The sequence below is a fragment of the Adiantum capillus-veneris genome, chromosome 25 (assembly GCF_014529385.1).
Source record: "Adiantum capillus-veneris isolate H3 chromosome 25, ASM1452938v2, whole genome shotgun sequence".
Lineage (NCBI taxonomy): Eukaryota > Viridiplantae > Streptophyta > Polypodiopsida > Polypodiales > Pteridaceae > Adiantum > Adiantum capillus-veneris.
Genome location: NC_140955.1, coordinates 11,907,873 through 11,928,674, shown reverse-complemented (window position 1 = coordinate 11,928,674; position 20,802 = coordinate 11,907,873). Strand labels below are relative to the sequence as shown.

The 20,802-nt window shown below is 42.1% G+C and overlaps 1 pseudogene; it reads left to right on the top strand.

The window, feature by feature from the left end:
- Positions 1-7,121: 7,121 nt before the first annotated feature.
- On the top strand, positions 7,122-19,009 carry LOC147424423 (uncharacterized; annotated as a pseudogene).
- Positions 19,010-20,802: the final 1,793 nt, after the last annotated feature.

The following is a 20,802-nucleotide window of genomic DNA, read 5'->3' as shown; positions in this document are numbered from 1 at the left end:
TGATTGCTCTTCCAAGCTTGTCAATTACCTTAGTCCGGTAATCTATCACGTGCCTATAATATTGTGGCAACTTGAACCATTTCCTAAATTTTTCCAAAACTTAATATAATTCTTCAACCTTGAAATCACTTCTTCATGGGCCTTGACATACTCTGCCATTAGTACCAAAGGTGGATCTCCATGTGGTAACATTGGATTTCCTTCTATGTCAGTTTTTCAAAGACGAATACTTCCACTCCAATTTGATACACCTACATGTGTCTTATATTGCATTATGGGTGTCTCATCTTGCATAAAAAACCTAAATTGAAGAGGTTTGGAATGGCCAACAAGTATGTCTTGTCCATCACAAAGATAGCCATCACAATACTTCTTGAAATCAGGGACCTTTGTGAGCATAAATGGAGTTGGAGATGAAGATGAGCTATTCCTTAGTGTATCCATCAAATGAGGCAAAGTATAAGCTTGTGTGACTCTCAACTTCTCTCAAAACTTACTGAACATTGCATCCATGTCCTCATGTGTATGCCCGACCATCAAAAATCCTAGTTGAATGGTTTTGAAAACGCCCCTTGCTACAAGCATGGACAAATAGGCAAATAAGTATCAATTTTTGTTCTCCCCTGCACAATTATCTAATTGTAGTAACAAGTTCTCCGGTAACTTGCAAAATGATGACCACAATTCCTCTTTTGTAGTTTTTGATGTTTGCAGAATGGGCTCTTTTCTATCACTCAAGTTGTGGTAGTCCAAAGCAGCCCTTGAATTCAAAGCATTTAGTAGTGAGATATAGATCCTTAGTAGTCCGTTGGTTGCTAGATCACCAAGAGGATGCTTATCTATCCTCTCTAGGTTATGTAACAATTAGCAATTGAACCAATTGTAAGATTTGGATCAGCTGGCCACAAATCATTCAAGACAAAATGACCGTAATGACCTTCTCCATGTCCATGAGTGATCATATCTATCAATGCCACTTGCAAATTGTATCCAGAGTCCACACCCTTAGGAACAACATGTAATCCAGGAATTGCAATCTTCTTTTGATCCGTCTTATCATGAATTATGCATACGTACTTTTGTGGTTGAGTTTTTGAATATGTGCGCCATGCATAATATAGGCTCCTGCAACTCTTTTTTTGTGCCATGTGAACTTCTCTCTCTCTCTCTCTCTCTCTCTCTCTCTCTCTCTCTCTCTCTCTCTCTCTCTCAAGAGAAGAGATATCTCATCAAGAGAAGGTTTAGCTTCTAGCCTTGCCTTGATTGAACTACAAACATTGCACTTAGAGAACTCACTTGTCTTTGTTAAAGTGACATGTGGATACTCTTTGTTCCACATCCTACCAAAAGACGATTGAGATAACTTCTTCTCATAACCCATTTGGTCAAGTGTCGTATTGATTTTGCTTAAAATGTCAACCTATTTGTACATTGATGGAATCACTAATTGAGTGTCTCTTGAGCCATCAAGTAGTGTTCTACTTATGTGTGGCATCTTCTCAGAGTTGTTATCCACCAAACTCATTTATCAATGCTCTTGATAAATTAGTATGTTGAAGTCCTCGTCTCAATGTGCATGCGTTATAGGCACATAATGGTGCACACCATTTTTACTTTTTTCCTCGTAGCGGTAAAATGATGTCTTTGGTATTCCATGTAGCTCATACCATGTCTACAACAAGAAATAGATCCATTTTTGAATTGGTATCACACTTTTCATCTTTCTAATAGCATATAGATAGGACATCATAAACATAATTAGTGCATGATTTCTTAGACTCTCCCCAAAATTCTTGCCGTAACCTTGTTTCCATATCCCAATCTACAAACTGATCTAGCATTTTTGTCCACAACAATCAATACATGAAACCCTTTGAATTGACTCAGCTGTGTAAGATAAAAAGCAGAAGCTGGTGCTGCTCTTGTTTTCCAAGATCTATTGATAAAAGTGTAGCACCGCTTCCTTAACGATGTAGCAAAGGTATTCCCATCACCATATTTTCTAGCATTATCATCATTGGATACATCAGATTGTGCACATCTAGCATGCATCCCATTAATAGGAACAAAGCGTTGTAATGGGATCCCATCCAACATGGTTGTCTGTTTGATGGGCCACTTTATCAAAGTGATGCTAGCCACATCAGGCATGTTCTCACTAATTTCATTCTTCCTTTCAATACCCACACCCACAAAATCATCACCAAGTACATGGAAGTTAACACAATCATTTGGAAATACATATAAGATGGTCCCTTCATGTACAATTTGCATCATTGTGTCATCCTTTAAAAGTACCCTTTGATTTCTCCAAGATTCTCGTATCAATGTTTTAAACTCTAGGTCTGTTATAGGTATTGCATCTATAAGTAGAGGATGAGGTTGATCCCCTTGTTCATCACCAATGTAGCTTTCATTTGTGTCAATTGGGTTGTCATTTATCATGGAAGACTACAAAAGAACCTTGGGCCATCGAACACACTCCATAATGAGCTTTGGAGAGATGTAGTATCCATTGTAGGAAAAGGGAGCACCACATCCTTCAAACATTCCTCCACTAGTATAGATACATTTCCTTGCCCTATCTTTGTACCACCACATGTGGAATCTGGATCTCTTCTACACACACAACCAATAGCAACAATTTCATTATCAAGAATCAAATGTACTTTCTCCCTAGATTTGAAGTCCATCTTGCAAGTGAAAAAAATACGTTGTCAAGTTCATACTAGGTACTTCTCTTTGAGCAAAATTTTATAATTTCCATTATAAAAGACATGAGGGTTATGAATGTTAATAGTCCAACGACTTTCAATTTGAGGAGCCCCAATCAAAGTGAATAAATGGTGATCCACTTACTATATTACAACATAGCTTGGACAAGTGGTGGACCTAGTTCTAATTTCATCACTAAATGACTATAGAAATTGCATCTCAATGTCCAAGTAATCCTTAATTATTTCAATCGAAGCAACATTTGAGAAGTGGTGCATATTGGCTCAAGAACCCCCTCCCTATTTAATTGACATAGCTTGGACAAGTGGTGAACCTAGTTTGAAAGCTCAATGTCCAAGGTGAACTAGTGCATGACCTTGATTCCTAGTGTCCAAGTAATCATTTCCCAATTCATCCATGGCAGTAAACATAGTAGCTCCACCCCATCATCTATTGACCTTGAAACAATAGAGATAGCTTATTTCAATAGAGCTAGCTTGGAAAAGTGTTGGACATTAAAACCACCTTAGTCTAAAAACTCCATAATACAATGGATAGTAGGTTGGAGAAGTGGTGGACCTCTGCCCAGACCATCCCTGGTAGTAAACATAGTAGCTACACTCCATTCACACATTGACCTTCAAACAATAGAGATAGGACCATTCAAAAGAGCTAGCTTGGACAGGTGGTGGATCTTCAAACCATCTTGGATTAAAACCTCCATAACACAATGGTTAGTAGGTTGGAAAAGTGGTGGACCTCTACCCCAAACCATCCATGGTAGTAAACATAGTAGCTACACTCCATTCACACATTGAAATTCAAACAATAGAGGTAGGACTTTTCAATAGAGCTAGCTTGGACAAGAATGGATAGTAGGTTGGACAAGTGGTGGACCTCTTCCCCAAACCATCCATAGTAGTAAACATAGTAGGTACACTCCATTCAAACTTTGACCTTTAAACAATAGAGATAGGACTATTCAATAGAACTAGCACCTTCAAACCACCATGGGATAAAACCTCCATAACACAATGATTAGTAGGTTGGGCAAGTGGTGGACCTCTACCCCAAACCATCCGTGGTAGTAAACATAGTAGCTTGGCTCCATTCACACATTGACCTTGAAACAATAGAGATAGCTTCTTTCAATAGATAGGTGGGGGACATTCAAACCACCTTGGGCTAAAACCTCCATAACACAATGTTTAGTAGGTTGGACAAGTGGTGGACCTCTGCTCCAAACCATCCATGGTAGTAAACATAGTAGCTCCACTCCATTCTTTCACTGACCTTGAAATAATAGAGATAGCTTCTTTCAATATATTTAGCTTGGACATGTGGTGGACCTTCAATAAACCACCTTGGCTTAAATACTCCATAACACAATGGATAGTAGGTTGGAGAAGTGGTGGACCTCTGCCTGAAACCTTCCATGCTAATAGACATAGTAGCTACACTCCATTTACACATTGACCTTGAAACAATAAAGATAGATTTTTTCAGTGAGCTATATTGGACAGGTGGTGGATCTTCAAACCATCTTGGGCTTAAGCGTCCATGACATAGTGGATAGTAGGTTGGACAAGTGGTGGACCTCTGCTTCAAACCATCCATGGTATTAAACATAGTAGGTACACTCCATTCACACATTGACCTTGAAACAATAGAGCTATCTTAGACAGGTGTTGGAACTTCAAACCACCTTGTGCTAAAGCCTCCATGACACAATGGATAGTAGGTTGGACAAGTGGTGGACCTCTTCCACAAACCATCCATGGTAGTAAACATAGTAGCTACACTCCATTGACACATTGACCTTGAAACAATAGAGATAGCTTCTTTCAATAGAGCTAGCTTGGAGAGGTGGTGGGCCTTAAAACCACCTAGGGATAAAGCCACCATAAGATAACGGGTAGTAGGTTGGACCTAGCTCTAATGTAATCACTAAAATACTATAGAACTTGCATCTCAATGTCCAAGTAGGCCTTAATTATTTCAATGGAAGCAAGGCTTGAGAAGTAGTGGATATTGGCTCAAGAACCCCTCCCTATTTTAGTGACATAGCTTGGACAAGTGGTCGACCTAGTTTTAAAGCTCATTGTCCTGCTTCCTAGTGTCCAAGTAGTCATTGCTTGTAAAAATGTAAGCAAGGTTGGACAAGTGGTGGACCTACGTTTAATGACCAATTTCAATTTCCAATCTCCAAGTAGCCCTTGTTGAAGCTGCACTACTAATGAAAGAACAAAGTGGTTGGTGGTGGATAGTGGACTAGGGTTACTATGTTCAAGCATAGCTTGGACAAGTGGTGGACCTAGCTTTAATGGCCAATGATTAAGGTGAAATATTAATGAAAACGCAAAATGGTTGGAGGGAAGACCAAGTGGTGGAAAGTGGATGAGGCCTACTAAGAGTATAGCATGGAAAAGTGGTGGACTAGTTTTAATGGTCAATGCCAACGGTGAACTACAAATGCAAGAAGGAGTTGGTTGGTGGACAAGTGGTGGATAGTGGACCAGTTTTACTATCTAGTTTTAATGGCCAATTCCAAAGGTGAAATATTAATGCAAGAACAAAGTGGTTGGACAATTGGAGGGGTGGAACCCAGTCGCGAATAGTGCTATTCTAGAGTAGTAGAACTTGGACAAGTGGTGGACCTAGTTTTACTTGCCATGACTAAGGTGAACTACTAATGCAAAAAAAACGTGTTTGGCAAGCAGAACAAGTGGTGGAAGTGGACAAGTCCTACTAGAAGTATAGCTTGGACAAGTGGTGGACCTGATTTTAATGGCCAATGTCAAAGGTGAAATATTAATGCAAGAACAAAATGGTTGGACAATTGGGAGTGGAACCCAGTGGCCCGGGGGATTCACTATGTTTTTTTGTACGCTACCAAAAGTGTACAATAGGGGGGTTTTTAGATTTTGTACATAAGCATATACAATAGGGGTAGCCCCTCATTATTTCATACGCATACCGTACACATAAGGGGGGGGGGGGGGGGGGGGGGGGGGGAGGAGGGTGGTTACATTAGGGCTACATTCAACTACCTAAGACACCTTAAATACATTAGTAAGCCTCTCTCTCTCTCTCTCTCTCTCTCTCTCTCTCTCTCTCTCTCTCTCTCTCTCTCTATCTATCTATCTATCTATCTTTGTGCATCAATGAATACTTTCATGGCGTGGTGAAAGTAAGGGCAAACTTGAAATTCTCTCTTTTTTTTTGGTCAAAATTAGAAGATTTTGTCGGTAATTACACTAGAACTTATGTAAATTTCCTTGTTTTCTTAAAGTCAAGCTCAAACCCCTCTAATTTGTCAAAATTCCCAAAATACCCTTCAAATTTTTAAAATTCCCAAAGTACCCATGTATCTATTTTGGTTGGATTGATCAATATTTTCTAATTTTTATTCCTTTTTGACTATTGAGATGCATTTTTGAGTGGTTAGCATGTAATTTGTCACATATTACCTCACAAAATAGACGATTATATCCACAAAGATAACACATAAGCGTAGTCATCAACAAAATGTCAATCATTGAAGAACAAGAATACATCCTAATTCCTCTGTGTCTTGCCACACATTGGCTAGAGAGAGAGAGAGAGAGAGAGAGAGAGAGAGAGAGAGGGATGGAGGATGTTAAAGCTGGAATTTATAGGCTAGTTCAAATGTAGAAATGACACATCATGAGAACATATATTTTCACTCTATATTTGTTTCACCACCTTTCATGGCAACATGATGGCAACAATGTACCCTTATGTATGAACTACACCAAATACTTGGACGATACTATAGTGCTCAAAGGGTGTCCCGATACAACTTTAGCTATTTAGCTCTTCTATAGGTAAGGCTTATATTACCTTCTCTACCGGTTGGAACAAATTATTACCTTCAGTTTGATGACACCACACCATGAAACAATAGATAGTCTAGTAATGGTTCCTTTTGTGATAAGATCCCATTACCATATCAGAAAAGATCAAAATATTGTCCAAGCCTTCATGTTTCTCATCAATCCAGCAAATAACGACAATATTATTGGCTCATGTTTGACCTTGCCTCTCTTGGAAAACTATGCACATCAAGGTTGCCTCACTCTCTCTCTCTTACTCTGCTAAATCTTCCTCTCTCTCTCTCTCTCCCTCTCTCTCTCTCTCTCAAACTTATCTTCATCTTTGGAGACCTCTACCTTTCTCAAAAGTGTGCTTTACATCTATTGAATAAAGACACCAACCAGCCTTTCATGTGCAAAAAGGGTGACAGCCGACCTGCCCTACATGTGACGGCCCTACTTGCACACATCCCTTTTAATCGAGCGGGAAATTTGGTCATCATAGCTGGTCGCCATAGCCAAGTAGCTTCTTATCTATTGCTCTCTCGCTTTCCTCTCAGCCTCACCAAGATGCACGAGACCTTGCACGTGCACTGGGATGGTACTACTACAAGCATGGATCTACACAATACAAGAGCTCCATGGAGTATCTCTTGTTGGCAAAGCGACGAATGCGGACACAACCTATTGCCCTTGCAGGTAATCTCTTCCTTTGATGCTCTCCTTGAGAAGGTCGCCACATACACAGAATGGGGTCTTGTTTACATGGAAGAAGAGGTTAGCGCATTCAAGGATGCAAATATTCCCTCCGTATTTGTAAAGGAGCTTCTACTTGCAGAGCCAACGTCCATTAGTCTCTCTGAAGGGTATACTCCACAGTTGTAGTTGGATTCTCAAACGCGCGTGGTGTGCCCAACCAATGCAAGTGACCCTCAAGGACAGCTTTCCTTTACAAAGCTGCCAAGATTTTTTGGATGGGTGTTGCCATTTGGATTGGCAATTATGTCAACACCGAGAAATTCCCAAGACATCAAGACCCTTGCTTCTGCACCTTTGTCATTTGGCAGAGTTGTCACTTTGATCGAGGAGGAGCCCTTGCAGGGGGGCCAATGCAGCAGCCAAATTGGTGCCAAGTTTTGGGAGGTGGTATGCACAGAGGGCATTAATCACACAGGGTCATACATCGAGAATGCTGATGTGCAGCTAGAGAGAGTGAACGTGTACTACAATGAGGCAAGTTGTGAGCGCTATGTGCCTCGCACCGTGCTCATGGATCTAGAGCCAGGTACTATGGACAGTGTTCAAACGGGCCCCTATGGGCAGATCTTCCGCCTTGATAACTTTGTCTTTGGTGAGTCCGGAGCTCGCAACAACTAGGCCAAGAGTCACTACACCGAAGGCGCGAAGCTCATTGATTCTGTCCTTGACATTTTCCGCAAAGAGGTTGAAAATTGCAACTGCCTTCAAGGTGAGTGCCTTTAAGATCTCATTCTATCGTTCTTTATTCTATTTTATTATGTGAAATGCTATTTTGTCATGTCTTCTTTGTCAGTTCTCCAATGTTACAGTTCCATTTATGTCTAGTATAATGATTCTGTTGTCAGTTTTGTTTATATTTGACAATGTAGCTAGCCTGTGCAATCATCTTGTTTGAAAACAATGTTCAGATTTGTCCTCAGTGTAGGTTGTCAGATTTCTTTAAGTGAAATTTTCACCGTTGCTGTTCTAACTTCTCCAGCTTCCTAATATCCCCCCTCACTTGGTAGACATTGGCTTTAGATCTACACTCACCACTCCCAGCCAGTGCTAGATTCCAAATTTGTTTCAAGTTAGCAAGGCTTTGCTACAAACTCTTTCTTCAATTAATGTTGATCTGTAAACTGTATATTGTTTCTATGCTTGAGATGTTTGTCTATACACTGTCATGCAAGCTTCTTAGTGGAAGAAGCTTCAATTTTTTCAGCATTGTGTCATTAATCCTACCAAATTGGTTGATGGTGTCTTGTATACCTGGAACGGCGCTTTTTTCTTTCTGCTATAGCTACATCTCATAAAAAAGCTAGCTTTTCTCTACTGATCAGTTAAATATGTGATTTCTTGCTTTGAGGCCTTTGTTTTGTAGTTGTTTTATAGTTTTGAGCTCTACCTCCTACAGCAAGTTCGCGTTCTCAATGGCTTCCTTGGGCCTCATCTTATTAAGCTTCCTCTTTTCAGACTTCTTTGGCAAGGATGAGGATGCTGTGAGGAGGAGTTTGTGCTGACGCTCATGATGGGAGGCCAGCACCTTGCAAGAAAAGGGATGCATGATTTGTGGTCATGCTTGTGGTGGCTGTTTCAATCTAGGGATGGGACAAGATGCATGACTCGTATTTGGGCTCCATAAAAATGCCAGACTAAGGATCAGGACGGGCCGGCACTCGAAATGGATGAGGATGGTGATGGTAGAGCCAAAGTGTGTTGACCATAAAAGGTGGCATGGGAAAATATATGCAGGCTAGTAGAAGCATGGCAAAAGGCTGGAGTAGCTAGGAAGATCATGGCTGACAGGCAACAGCGGAGGTGTATGACTGATGCGGTTTATAGGCCAAGGAAGGCTCCATAAGGGGCTAATTTGGGTAGCAAGTGAAAGATGTGAAAATTGCAGCTTTTGGGTCCAAGAATGACGAGCTTGAAGTGCTTAAGGAGCAGGTCCAAACGGCTCATCAAACCGAGCTACGGAGCCCAAGTTATTGAAGGTTGAAGTTTCATTGTGTGGTAGATTCTTTCCGAACAGGGCAACTAGGACATGCGGTCCAAGTGGAAGTCAAGGTACACATGTGTAGTGCTCAATTTATGGAGCCTACCCATCTTTTCAGATTGTAGATCAGAGCTACGGATAGCAAGCTATGGCCAATTGAAGTTTTGCCCGGGGCTAGGTTGGTGTCTACTCGACCACATGGGAAATCATGCAATCTGGCATCTTTTGAGTTTCATCAAGGTTCTAGAGTAGTATATGCATCATACAGAGCTAGCAAGAACTGACTGCACATCAAACGAATATAGAAGCCGAAAGATTGGGTGCACTTGTTCGGGATTGGTTACAGATGCTTTGCTCGGTTTTTGCGGTCTCGATTCTGGGACTAGGGGAGTCTTGAGTTGCGATTAGATTTTGATATTTTCAAGTCGCCATCATGGAGATATGACCGGGCTTTGCAGTTTGGTAACCCGACACTGGAGCCACAAATGGCCAAGCTCTGGAATTGGAGGGCATCTAATTTTTTTCACTCATCAAATGATTTTTTTGTAGGCTTTGGGAGGCTTGGACCTGGGAGCACCACGTGTCGGGTGGCTTTATCCCACATGCAAGAGGAAGAGGCCGGGTGCTATGCCATATAGGCTGGCCTGTGAGGCAGTTGTAATGCATACGAGGAGAGCGTGACCTCCGTGGTGACTTGGCTATGGCAGGGTAGCGTCAGGCACTGGCGTGGCGGCGACGGTGCCTTGGTTGGTATGATGACATGGCAGCCCTTAAGGGCTTGTGCCCGCGCACCATGAGGCCAAGTTTTAGGAGAGGCCCCTTCCCCCCCAATAGCAATGTCGTTATTGCCTACTTAGGGGAGGGGTCCCGAAGTGAAGACAGTGAGGGAGAGGAAATTCCCAAAGGGGCATTCCCACGGTGAATGGATAGAGGGAGAGTTCGAGGACTTCAAGAGGCAAACCACGTGGAGGGTCTCACGGTTAGTGGTCAAGCAAGGGAAGAGAGATGGAGCATATCCAAGAGGTATCTAAAAGTGCAAATGCCAGGTTGGCAAAATTGAGCGGACAACAGACAGATGTGTGTGCCATGCAGATACCCAACACCAAGAAAGTGCCAAGTGGTGGCCATGCAAGAAAGCTTTTAAAGAGAGCTCTAGTTAATTGTACGAGCTTGCTAGTTCCTTGTTTTTTTCTCTTTTTAGCCTTAGCCAAGCCTTATAAAAGGGCATAGAAGTGATTTTTTGAGGGCTTTTTTGCTAGAGAGAGTGATTGGAGTTTTTCAAGCATGTGTATTGCAAGCTTGCCGTTGGAGCTGCATACTTGACTGTATTATCTCCCTATGCATAGTACCAAACATTTGTCGCTACTTCTTGTGTTGCTTCTCCCCATCCCCCTCCTTTTCTGTCGCTCTTTGTGTACTTGTTGCCAGTGCTTGTAGAGGGTGTGCCTGCAGCTTGAAGGATGCTACCAAGAGGAAAAAATTGGGGTGTCTTGTGAGTCCGAAAGGGTGAGTTGAGCAGTGTGGGTGCGTTTGTGCTATCAGGTGCTTTTTGCAAGGTGTGAGATATTTGTTCTGTATGATAAAGTGGAGTTGTTAGTGCAAATTAGCCAATTTGAAGGTGTTATTAGAGAGGTTAGGGGTGCTGCGAAATCCCTGGGCTATAGAGAGGCAAACATTTTGTGTGTTGGGTGTGTTCCCTATTCCCCCTCTCCATCTTTTGGTCCCCCCGCTGAGGAGCAGCTGATTGATCGTCCATGCTGATCAAAGACGGTTGTTTCCATCAAGGAGAGATGGCAGTGCATAGTTATGGACCAGTTTTTATCGGAGAAGAAGATGCGGAAGAGTGGATGGAAGATTTTGAGTTGTATATGCTATCATTGCATATGCCAAATTGAAGATAGCAAAATGAAAACAATCCTGTTGTTGATGCGGGGAAGAGCAAAGACATGATTCTATGCTTTGGAAGGGGATCCAAGACTTATGTGGCCGACGTTGCAGGCCCGTTTTCTACATGATTTTTGAAAACAGGTATCTCCTGTCGATCTGGATGCAAGGTTGAAAAATTTATAGCAGGATGTGAATGAGGAATTTGGTGTTTTCCTTGCCCGCTTCGAAGAGTGTTGGAGGGACTTTGCAGTGACCATGCAGTTGGCCAATGGTGGTGAGTACTTTAAATTGGAAAATTTTATGGCTTGTTTGCATCCCAAAGTTCGTGAAAAGGTGGATTTTTTGAGGGCCCAGAGAATTACAATGGGGCTGTTTCTATTGCACGGTCTAAGAGCCAGAAAATTAAAAAGAAGATTGAGCAAGGTGTGTTGGGGTACAAAGCGATGGTTCCCAACCTGGCCTCAAATCCGAGAGAAGAAGTTCAAATGGAGAATCAACCGAATCGAGGGGTAGAAACCGTTCCTCAACAATGGGTATGTATAGTTCAAGATTTGTCTGAGCAGATGCAAGAGTTGCGTTTAAGTGTTATGGACAGAGGTCAAGCAAGGACAGGAAGAGGCAGGGCTAGGCAATTTCCTAGTAGATGTTACAATTGCGGAGAGGAGGGACACTATGCTCCAGATTCCCTCACCCACCGAGGGAAAGAGATGACATGTATCCTCTATTTGGTCGAGGCAAGGGCTAGGTGTAGTTTAATGGTCAAAGGGAGCATCAAGCAGTCAAAAACCAAGCACAAGCGGCTCCGTTAGGTAATGATGAGGTCCAAAGGGTTAATATTATTGGTGTTGACAGGCGGGAGGTTGATATTATGGCTAACAAAATAGCAAGAGGCAAAAGAGAAATCGATACGGAACGTGAAACTAGAGCAAAGAAGAGGAAAGAGAAAGTGAATGAAGGTAGAGAGCATCCAGAGCAAAGCAGAAGAAGAAGAAGGTGAATAATTACTCAAAAGGATTTTCAGTTGGGACACGGTAATCCGGAGTATGATCTAGTAAGAGATGTTCAAAATCAAAAGGCTAACATCACTTTTGGGTAGCTGCTTGCATTAAACCCTAAATTAAGGAGGTAGTGGTCAATCAGCGTCAGTACGAGGCTTCCTTGAGTAGGAGGAGATGTGCATGCGGTATAGAATCTAGCCTTGAGGGTGGGGAGTCCGACTGATGTGCTTCCAGTGGTGGACGTTTTGCTTGAAAAGAAGAAACATGTTCAAGCCTATATTGATGGTGGTGCCCAAGTCTGTGTGATCACCAAATCTACTATGAGGGATATTGTTATTAAATCTATTGTCAGATCTAATGTGCAAATGAGGATGGCCAACCATGCCAAAGCTCGATGTTTAGGAGTGGTAGAGGATGTGAAGGTGTAGGTTATGGGAGTTGAATGCTTAATCGATTTTTTGTCATGAAAGCAGGAGAAAATGCTTATCCAATTATATTGGGGAGGCCATGGTTGTTGGAAATTGGGTCCAAGAAAGATTGGGAGAAGGGGGTGTTCACTTTGCCAGATTGAGAAAATGGAGGACAGATTGTGTTGGATCTAAAGATCAAGGAGAGCCGCTTTCATCCATCAGTCGAGGGAGATAATCGAGACTTCAGCACCAGTTACGAGTATGAAACCGAGTCTAATTATGATGAAGGGTTCACAAATGTCAAAGAGGAGGAGAGCAACGAAGATTTATTGAAGCTAGATATAGATTTATTCGGAGTCACCGTAGACTCTACCATTGCAATGAAAGGTATGAAAGCCCTTGTCTGTAGTTTGAAGGCTAAAGAGGTGGAAGGTATGCTAGGTACAGATTTAACCAAGCAGGAGAAGGAAGGCTATATGGACCTATGTGCATCCTATCCCGACCTATTTGCAACAGAGTATAAATATCTAAGAGGAGCTAAAGGAGTGGAGCATCTGATCCTACGTAAAGATGGATACAGGCCAAAAGCATAGAAGCTAAGGAGGTTGGGAGATATTCAGAAGGAGGCTCTATGGTAGGATATCAACAAGTTGCTCGAGGCAGGTATTATATATCCAGTGAAAGAGTCTGAGTGGGTTTCTCCTGTTGTCATTACCCCAAAGAAGAATTGAAAAGGGCGAGTATGTGTAGACTATAAGCCTTTGAATGCTGCGACCAAGCGGAATCACTACCCTCTGCCATTTTAGGATGAGATTTTAAACCAGGTTTCCAGACACGAATGCTATTCTATTATGGATGGTTTTTCAGGATATTTTCATAATGGAATTTCTTTGGAGCACTAGTTAAAGACTACCTTCATTTCTCCATGGGGGTGCTTTGCCTACCGCAGGATGCCTTTTGGACTGGTGAATGTGTATGCTACATTTCAAGATTGGATGAACAAGGTGTTCGGGCCATACTTGGGTAAGTTCATCAAAGTTTTTATGGATGATACTGGTTGTTATAGTTCCAGGGCAGAACATTTGTCCAAGTTGAGGCCATGTTTTCAAAGGCTAGATGAAGAAGGAGGGCAATTGAATCCAAAGAAGTGAAAGTTGGCACAACCAAGGTCTCAGTTGTTGGGTCACGTGGTGTCACAGAATGGAATAAAAGAAGATCCAGAGAAGGTGAAGGCATTGGTTCTTATGGAGCCTCCCACTAGTGTGATAGGGTTGGCATCGTTCGTGCATAAGTTTAAAGTATTTATCCCGCTTCTTTTGGATGTTGTCCCAATATGTTTACCCTCTTCAAAAAAGGACTCAACAGGTGCATGGGTTTCAATGGGATGAGGAAGCTCAAGAGGCATTTGAAAAAGTGAAAGGTATTCTATGTCAGCTACCTACAGTGTGCCCTCCTAACCAAAAGGATGACTTCTACATTGCTATGATGGTGGGTACGGTGGCTATTGGTGCAGTATTGTTACAAAAGGTGGGGAGAAGTTATAATCCTATTTACTTCGAAAGCAGGGTCATTAGTCCAGGGGAAACTACTTATACGGAGGCGGAACAGTGGGTGATGGCTTTAGTCTTTGTATGCAAAAAGTTCAAAGTGTATTTGATTGTTCGGAAATTTTATGTGCCGATGGCTAACAATCTTTTGCCTGAAGTGGTGCTACATTTGAGCCAGGGAAACGAATCATGAAATGGGTGATAGAGCTTCAAGAGTTTGAGTTTGAGTTCAAAGTAGATCACACGAGTCGGTCTCATTTGGTGGATATCCTAGTCAACAAGGGAGTCGAATTACCAATTTATCCAAGAGTAGTGCGAGAGGAGGATAAGGAGGAACTAGACTTGAAAGGGGCCTTCACTTTGTGGTTTGATGGCGCTTACAAAAGGGTAACACAAAGAGCAGGTGGAGGGGTGGTCATTCAAGATCCACACGCTACAGTCATTTTTTCTAAAAATCTTACGACTTGGAAGAGGTGCATACCAACAATGAGGCACAATATCTTACTCTACACCTGGGACTAAAGCAGTGTATAGAGTTTGGAATATCAAGGTTAGTAGTCAAAGGTGATGCTCTATTGGTTATCAAAAAACTTTTGGGCTAATGGTAGGTAAAGAGGGATTCTCTCAAGAATTGGTTTTTGTCTATAAAGAAGTTGTTGAGGTTTTTTGAAGAGGTGCAGTTCAAACATGTGAGAAGGGAACAGAACCAGGAGGCAAATCGGTTGGCTAGTAGTCGTGTTCAGACTCATGTGTCGAGTTTGTATGTTGCACCGACTACTTATGTAGGTAGAGAGACTTTGAAGGACATACATGATTTCTTGAGTACAGGACAATGTTCTGAAGGGCTTTCCGAGCTACAAAAGAGGAGAATTGTTCAAAGAGCTTCAAAGCTCACTCTAATAGGAGAGGATCTTATGATGCATGGTAGAGATGGGGTGGTACATCTAATCCTTTACAAGGAGGAGATCGGTATGGTATTGGAGCACTGCCATGAAGAAAGCAGTCATCAGGGTAAGGATCAAGTCTTGTTTCGTATCTTAAGAAGTGGGTTTTGATGGCCTTCTGTTGTGCAAGATGTGCATTATTGGTGCAAAACCTGTTATTATCAGTGCCAAGTAATGGGTGAAAGATGATTGGTAGCCGAGAAGCAAGGTGCTATCATAGCACATGATGCTTTTGAGAAGTGGGGTTTGGATGCAATTGGTCCATTGCCCAAGTCAGCAAGCAGTAAGAAGTATGTTGTGGTGGCCATAGACTACCTTACCAGGTGGGTCGAGGCTAAAGCGGTCAAAGAGGTAAATGCACATATTGTTGCTCAATTTGTTTTTGATTGCATATGTTGTCGTTTTGGCGTACCTTGGGTGCTCATATGTGATCGAGGACAAGGGTTCAGAAGTAAGTTGGTACGTGTCCTAGTAGAGAAGTTGGGGGTTCAACATCGATTTTCATCTCCATACCATCCACAGTGCAATGGTTTGGTGGAAAGCACCAATGGACAGATAGTCAAGATGCTTACTAAGTACATCTACCAGCAGGTGGAAGGGTAGGACTATAACCTTGACAAATGTTTGTGGGCTTAGAGGACTACATATAAGGTGGCAACCAACTTTACTCCTTATGAGTTGGTATATGGAAAGGAAGCAGTATTACATGTACATGTGTAGTTAAGGGCTCTCAAAGGTTTGTGGCGGATCGATAAGACTCATCAAGATGTTTTGCAGGATAGAATTACAAGTCTTGAAACTTTGAAAATGGATCGTGAGGCAGCAACAGATTTTTATGTGAAATAGTGGGAAAAAAGAGTAGCAAAGTTCAACCAACATTTGCGAGAAAAGCTGATTGAGAAGGGCTATCTAGTGATGAAGTTCTTGACTTCACCTTTCAGAAGAAGTTCAAAAAGAAGTGGACAGGGCCTTACAAGGTCCATCAAGCTTGTCCCATTGGTACTTATGCATTAATGAGGATGGATGGTCATTTTCTCAAGAACAGGGTTAATGGTGTGCATCTCAAGCTCTTTTGAGAGAGAGTTGGTGCCAGCAGTGCATCAGGTTCTAATGGAGGGGTTTGGGCAACCAGCCTAAGTAGTGTTCTCATATGCCAATAAACTATGTACATACAATCAAGTGTTTTTGTGTTTTCTCATAATGTGCTCAGTGTTTGCAGTTTGTAGGGTAATAAAGCTCTTATGTGGTTGAGCATAAATGCTCAACTAGGGGGTGGGCAACGATGGTACATCCAAAGTGTGTCGACCATAAAAGGTGGCAGGGGTAGATATATGCAAGCTAGCAAAAGCATGGAAAAAGGCTGGAGTAGCTAGGAAGATCATGGGCTAACAGGCAGCAGTGGAGGTGTATGACTGATGCGCTTTATAGGCCAAGGAAGGCTCTATAAGGGGCTAATTTGGGTAGCGAGTGAAGGATGTGAAAAGTGCAGCTTTTGGGTCCAAGAATGAAGAGCTTTAAGTGCTTAAGGAACAGGTTCAAACGGCTCATCAAACCGAGCTACGGAGCCCAAGTTATTGAAGGTTGAAGTTTCAATGTGTTGCAGATTCTTTCCGAACAGGGCAACTGGGGACAGGTGGTCCAAGTGGAAGTCAAGGTACACGTGTGTAGTGCTTAATTTATGGAGCCTACCCGTCTTTTCAGATTGCAAATCAGAGCTAGAGATAGCAAGCTATGGCCAATTGAAGTTTTGCTATGGGCTAGGTTGGTGTCTACCTGACCACATGGGAAATCGTGCAATCTGGCATCTTTTGAGTTGCAGCAAGGTTCTAGAGTAGTATATGCATCATAGGGAGATAGCAAGAACTGACTGTACATCAAACGGAGCCCGGAGCGGAAAGATATAGAAGCCGGAAGATTGGGTGCACTTGTTTGGGATTGGTTACAGATGCTTTGCTCAATTTTTGTGGTCTCGATTCGGGGACTTGGGGAGTCTTGAGTTGTGATTAGATTTGGAGATTATCATGGAGATATGACAGGTCTTTGTGGTCTGGCAACCCAACAATGAAGCCACAAATGACCAAACTCTAGAATTGGAGGGCATCTAATTTGTTTCCCTCATCAAATGATTTTTTTGTAGGCCTTGGGAGGCTTGGACCTGGGAACACCACATGTCGGGCAGCTTTATCTCACATGCAAGAGGAAGAGGCCGGGTGCTATGCCATATAGGCTAGCCCATGAGGTAGTTGTAATTCATATGAGGAGAGCGTGAGGTCCGTGGTGACTTGGCTATGGTGGTGTGGCGTTGGGCGCTGTTTTGGGCCGGGTGGCGCAAAGATGGCGGATGTCGGTGGTGCACACTGGCGTGGTTGGCCGACTGTCGGCGGAACTGCCTTGGTTGGTATGATGATGTGGTGGCCCTTGAGGGCTTGTGCCCGGGCACCATGAGGCCATGTTTTTAGAGAGCCCCCCCCCCCCCCCCCCCCCCCCCCCCCCCCCAATAGCGATGTCACTATTGCCTGCTTAGGGGAGGGGTCCCACAGTGAAGACAATGAGGGAGATGAAATTCCAAAAGGGGCATTCCCGTGGTGAATGGATAGAGGGAGAGTTTTAGGGCTTCAAGAGGCAAGCTAAGTGGAGGGTCTCACGGCCAGTGGTCAAGCAAAGGAAGAGAGAGGGAGCATATCCAAGAGGTATCCAAAAGTGCAAATGGCAGGTTGGCAAAATTAAGCGAACAAAAGACAGATGTGTGTGCCATGCAGATACCCAACTCCAAGAAAGTGCCAAGTGGTGGCCATGCAAGAAAGCTTCTAAAGAGAGCTCTAGTTAATTGTACAAGCTTGCTAATTCCTTGTTTTTTTTCCGTTTTAGCCTTAGCCAAGCCTATAAAGGGCATAGAAGTGATTTTTTGAGGGCTTTTTTTGCCAGAGAGAGTGATTGGAGTTTTTCAAGCCTGTGTATTGCAAGCTTGCCATTGGAGCTGCATGCTTGACTTTATTATCTCCCTATGCAATAATACCAAACATTTTCCCCTACTTCTTGTGTTGCTTCTCCCCATCCCCCTCCTTTTCTGTCGCTCTTTGTGTACTTGCCAGTGCTTGCAGAGGGTTTGCATGCATCTTGAAGGGTGTTACCAAGAGGACATAATTGGTGTGTCTTGTGAGTCAGAAAGGGTGAGTTGAGCACTGTGGGTTTGTTTGTGTTGTAAGGTTCTTTTTGCAAGGTGTGAGACAATTGTTCTATATGCTAAAGTGGAGTTGTTAGTGAAAATTAGCCAATTTGAAGGTGTTATTAGAGAGTTTAGGGGTGCTGTGGAATATCTGCGCTATAGAGAGGCAAATATTTTGTGTGTTGGGTGTGTTCCCTATTCCCCCTCTCCAGCGGCATGATGCATGAAGATGCATGCGCTTGCCACCCCTTATCTGAAATTGGAATCTCTAAACAAATCAATGGTTTTTTTTTTTTGAAGCCATTAGGAATACCTATTAATTAGGTCGTACTAGCTGCAAGATAATCAAAATATCTCCAGAATCTTCAAAAATGTTGTTCTAGGTGAGTACGCAGGTCCTTGGAGATGGCCTAGTGGTGTTAAGCAAAAGAGAGTGAAAGCAAAGGTGGAGACTGACCGCAAGTGTCAGGGAGGAGAATACGTCACCATGGAGCATACGGTGAGCAGTGAGAGGCTAGGCGCGGCAGGCTAAGAGAGCCGGGTAGGAATGGCACAGGACGAACATTATTTTTTAATAACAAACAAAGTGCGTTCACAGTCTAGGCACTTCGATACAGTGGTTAGCCAGTATGATTTGTTTATGAGAATTCCAGATTTTGATTTGCATGCTAGTTTTTCTTGGAAGGTGCGCTGCAAAGGTGATGCAAAGAACTATTATATAATTGGTCTTAGGAAAGGGGACATAGGTCAGGTACAATATAGTGTTTAAGATAATCATATGAGCATGCTTAGCTCTCCTCAAGTTAAAGAAAATGTTCAAGGTATTCACTGAATAAATGGTCCAAAGATCCTACTTGAATTCTAATTTTGTGAATGCTTAACAAGAGAGGTACATATACAAAAACAATCCTATAGTCTAGTCTTTTATTAAAAATTTTGCAGCTCATTTTTCATAAGTTGTTAGGCCCTTTAAAAGTAGGTATAGTCCAAATTCATGAGGTAATTTGCAGATGTTTTTTAGGTTTTAGAGTTGTGCCTCTTTTTACAATAAAAAGCATTAACATTTTTAAGACTGCTAGTTTTTTTTCCATGTAGTTACAAATTCTATAGTCTCAATTTGTCACATGGTCATATGGATTGACCGGGTGTGCCATCTTGAGCTATCAATTTTTACCTTCAATTCTTCTAGCTATCCATATGGCTTGACATGGTCTCTTGCGCTATCTATTGTTACCAAGTGTGTAGTTGTGCCTCTTTTTATGATAAAAAGTGTAAAAGCTTTTAAGGCTATTAGTTTTTCCTCCATGTAGTTACAAATACTATAGTCTCAATTTCCCACATAGTCATATAACTTGATTGGGTCTGTTATCTTGAGCTATAGTTTCTTCCCAAGACACATCTAGCATACCTTGGGTCTATATGTCATACATACACAATGTCTTTATTTCTTATATAACTACAAATATAGTCTCAATTTGTCACATGGTCATATGGCTTGACCGGGTGTGCCATCTTGAGCTATCAATTTTCACCTTCAGTTCTTTTGCTATCCATATGGCTTGATCGGGTCTCTTGAGCTATCCATTCTTACCAAATGTGTATTTGGGCCTCTTTTTATGCTAAAAAGCGTTAAAGTCTTTAAGACTTAGTTTTTTTTCCATGTAGTTACAAATTATATAGTCTCAATTTCCCACATGGTTATATGGCTTGATTGGGTGTGTTATCTTGAGCTATAGTTTCTTGCCAAGACATGTCTAGCATACCTTGGGTCTATGTGTCACACATATACAATGTATTTATTTTGTATATAATTACAAATATAGTCTCAATTTGTCACATGGTCATATGACTTGACCGGGTGTGCCATCTTGAGCTATCGATTTTCACCTTCAGTTCTTTTACCTTTCAAATTGAAATATGGTATACCAATGTGTTACATTAGGTTAATGCAGGAGCTTTGATGTGATAGTTTGAATAGAATAGAAAATATCTATATATATGTAGGTTGACTTAAATGCTTCTTTTTTTTAATAGGATATCTATATAGTCATTATGGCAGAGGGTAAGAGGAAGGCATTTCTTCAGTCTCTAAGGTCAACTCTCAGCAAGTTGATTAGTGAATTTCCGGAGAAGCATGTGTAAATTATCATGCAAAATGAGACGCTCATAGACAAAATGCTTGAAAAGCAATTGTAAGTGTGGTCTTCAAGGAAACCTTTGTTATAAGCAAAGACAAAGCTTGCCAGTCTGCTTATAGTATCATTGGTAACATGGAAAAGTGCGCCCATGATTTATATGAAGATCTTCCCGAAGATTTACCCTTGTAATTTTCTGTGGTAAAAGCGCACATTTGTAAGGCCCCCATTATGAGGAGAAGCCATCGTGCGTGAAGGAAAATCACTCACCGGAAACCAAAATTTTCACGGACAAGAATCAGGGGCAACTTTAAAGGCCGGAATATTCCTTTTCGCCGGAATATTATGGCCGGACGGCGGTCGGAAAGTGGTCGGAAAACAACCGGTCGGTTGGCCGGTGGCCGGTAGTCAATGGCCAATGGCCGGT